The sequence below is a fragment of the Halichoeres trimaculatus genome, unplaced genomic scaffold, assembly GCF_033239565.1.
Source record: "Halichoeres trimaculatus isolate MK-OKI-2021-1 unplaced genomic scaffold, fHalTri1.1 fHalTri1_scaffold_5, whole genome shotgun sequence".
NCBI classification, from domain to species: Eukaryota; Metazoa; Chordata; class Actinopteri; order Labriformes; family Labridae; genus Halichoeres; species Halichoeres trimaculatus.
The window spans coordinates 19,080,100-19,083,956 of record NW_027437183.1 but is presented as its reverse complement, the minus strand read 5'-3'; positions in this window follow the sequence as shown (position 1 = coordinate 19,083,956).

The following is a 3,857-nucleotide window of genomic DNA, read 5'->3' as shown; positions in this document are numbered from 1 at the left end:
GTATCCATCCCACAGCCCACTTAACAGAGGGTGAACTCTGCTGTCACTTGTTCTTCTTCCCCACTCTGTCACAGTCTGTCTGTTTATTTCCAGCTGATTTATTGGCGCCTCTCTGCAGTAGCCCGCTGCTAGTACACGAGAAAAATGTCTGACCCCCGTGCAGCTTCCCTGTCATGGGTCTCTGTGGGAAACTGGGAAATTCAATATTATTCCTCCCACTAAGAGAGGATGCTTCACACAGGGGGGGTCAGACGGCCTGCAGTGAGCAGAGTTTGGGTTCCCTTGGTCGTCTTCACATGGTGACATCTGAGAGAGAAACAAAATGCTCCCGTGCCACTCCTCTAATGTCATCTCAGAACTTGTCAGGTGGAGTGCCGCCTGCTCTCCACCCACTGCTGTGCAAACATCATTACCTGGCACAATAAAACAAACATACCCAGCCTGGCTTTGAACTATAACAACTTTCTTTCAGAGAGGGGTAAAGTTGCAATTTTTGACCTGGAGGGATGTTTTAGGACGTGTGCAACCGCTCTCTGCCTCCACGCTCCACACCCCTGACTCCATCCTGTCCCCTCTACTTCACTCAGTTATGGCTCAGAGTGACTGGCCTACTGTGTGATGCCACTGACCCGAAACCCGTTTACTGGCTTAAATCGCTGCCCCTGTCTGACACCCCTACCCTCACCCTCCAACAACACACTGCCAGCCTCCTGCCTGTCGCCCCTGTTGGATGACGAATCACCCTCAGCTCCTAAAGTGGATTTGAGACTCTGCATGGCCCCTGGTCCTTGGTCCCCTCCTTACAGCCTGCCTCAGCTGCTTACAACGGGGATACCTCAACCTGGAGAGAGGGAGGGGAACCTGGCCAGCCCCCTCCAGCCCCCCCATCCTCCTTCAGGCAGAGCTCAGGCTTATATCTATGTGTTTATCAAATCTACATGGAGAAAATAAACAATGTTGAGCTTAATGTTGACAGATTGGCTGGAAATATGAACATCAGCCACAGTGGAAAAAAGGAGGCATTTTTCACCGTGAGGATGGATACTGTTTCATGTGTGTGTGTGCGTGTACTTCCCTGTTGCATGAAATGATCCATCTGAATGTGTGTGTGTTTGCATATCTGTCTCTGTTCAGCCTACGTTTGCATACCTGTTGCATGAATTGGCCTGTGTGAGCGTGCATATGTGTGCCGCTGTGTGTGTGTTTGTGTGTGTGTGTTTGAGCTCACTACATAACTGTCTGGCTCCCATGTGAGGCAGTTAATCTATCATTCCTGCTGCGTTTACCTACCACTTCACAGAGCTGTATGTCCAGTGTAAACAACGTTTATCACTGCATGCAAATGAGCCCCTGAGCCGCAGTCCTCACAAAGACCCCATTCAGTCCCAGCACACGGTTTCAGCAGCGCGTTGAATCCGATACCCCAGATTACGGGTTTATTCCCAGGCTTTGTGTGTTGCTTTGCTGTCACTCAGTGGTTCTCTCCTCACGTCATTTTACAAATAGTCTGCATTTTCTGCAGCCATTATTAGAGTTATGGCCTATACTAGTCCACATAAATGTCATGTCTCAACCCTGACAAGCCTGCAGGGATGATTTATCTCCTCCTCACCCTCCTCTTCTCCTACTTTTTAACCTCTATTTCCTTAACTTGTAACCTCCCTCCTGTACCTCATTCTTCTCTCCCCTCCCTGCGTCCTCCTTGGTGCTGGTATGTGGTGATTGTAGTAATTTTGCTCTTTCAGTGTAATCTGCGCTTCTTTTCTTCAGGAAATAGCAAACCTGGTTAGACTTTTGTCTATAAAGCCAGTGTGACTTGGATTTTTAACCTCTTTGGTGCGATAGTACCATGGCTTTAAGGTATAATGAATCATAGTTTAATAAATATGAGCAGTATAACACTTGTGACCATGTGCAGATTTCACAGTCAGTGTCTCTTGACCTTGTAATCTTTGGGTTAAGCTAAAGTTGGCAGCGAGTAGCCATCAGGCCTCAAACTCTCACCGGCTGCAGCCTGAACAACAGCAGCATGTGTGGCTGTAAATTACGACTTAGGGCCCCTCTGGGAGGAGGTGAAGATTTATTGGACACTAATAAGCACTATCTCCACAGTAGATCACACTACAAGACAAGTGTGTGTGAGTGTGTGTGTGTGTCTGCGTGTGCATGTCTGTGTGTGTGTGTTCAACTGAAAGATTTAGAAAAGAATGGCTAAAATGATGCTCCAGAAATTCTTAAACCCACTTTTAAACCCTAGTCTCAGTAAACCAGTTAGGTGTCATGTTTTTTTTCCTAAATGCACATTAAAAAGAATTTTCAAGACTTTAAAATATTTCTCCAGATTTTTAATACAATAACCTTGTCCACAGAAAAAAAAAGAAAAAATGGTCTTAGGCCGGACAAAAACAAAACAAAACAAAACAAAACAAAACAAAACAAAACAAAACAAAACAAAACAAAACAAAACAAACAAAAAAAAACCCCACACAACACAACCTAAAAATTCCAGTTTTCTGCTTTTAATTTTTGATTTTAAGAGCTTAGTTATCTAATTGCTCTAATGACAAATGTGTTTTTATAAACATCTCTAGTGGCTTGCGGCAGTCTGACCGTAGAGTTGTTTCACAAAGCTGTTTCTGCAAGTGGCGCAGTTTTCCTGGTGTATACGATGGATCAGCTGAACTCTGCGTGAAGTGCAGGAAGTCTTTTACTGGAAATACAGGTAGTGGCTGAACGCTAACTTGATATGAAATAATATCTAAAAATATTAAATGAATTATTCAGGAGTGGATAACTACAGTGTCTCGTTCAAACCCCCTGATTTTGCAGTTTAAAGATATTTTATGAAATGACTTTTCTGTGGTACTCATACTTTATAAAAGGTGTAAAGAAAAAAGGCTGCTTCAGAAAAAGTGGTAAGAGCTAATTGTTTTGATCTCCACAGAATGAAAGCGCCTCAGTCTTCATACAGGGCTGAAAGGCTTTGTTACCTCAAAATGATATGAGGAAATGTCTTGAGTCTGCCACAATAGAAAGCAAATGAACATGTATAAAATTAAAAGTGCATTTACAACATGCAGAAAGTATAAGTTAACATGCTCAGCCCACATGTTCTCAGAGCAACAACATCATTTAAGTCAAGAGATTACCTACTTATTTGTGTCAATGTGCCAGACTTCACAGTTAAAGACTGAGTATCCTCATGGCTACTTCCTCCCAGAAGGACTCAAACAAATTATGGTTCTCTCAGCTCAAAAAAATCCCTCTATTTCCTCATTTCAATGAAACACTTAATTGTAGCTGCTATCTTTTAAGGGCTCCTTGCTCCACAGACCCTCTTCACTCTGATTGGCCAGTCCATCGAAGGGGAACTATGGGCAGGCCTTAGTGTTTGAGGCCCCCTGGACAAGTTAGTAGATGACCTCGAGTTGCTTTTTAGAACTGAGGGTTTAATCAGACTCAAATTCAGGGATTTCTACAACATATGAAAAAGAGGAGTTTGAAAATCTGCACACACTTAGTCTGAACATCCAGTATTGTTACTCCATAGCCATGTTTAGATTTGGGGGAAAGCAAAGTATTCCCTCTTTATGAGCACATTCTGCTGTTTGTTTGACATTACCTCCTCTACCTTTGATGGAGCAACAACATCAAAAGATGTGACCAAACGCTAAGAGAATAAGCTGATGCCGTGAGTGTGTGTTTGTGTCTGCATGTTACAACACACTCACACAGAAGTGTCTGTTTGAGCCAATTTGTTATGTGTGAGTGTGTGTGTGCACGCCACTCTCCATCTGTGTGTGTATTCACCTGTGACCCTGCTTATTCATTAGAAAGAGATGAGCTCATGAGGGTGG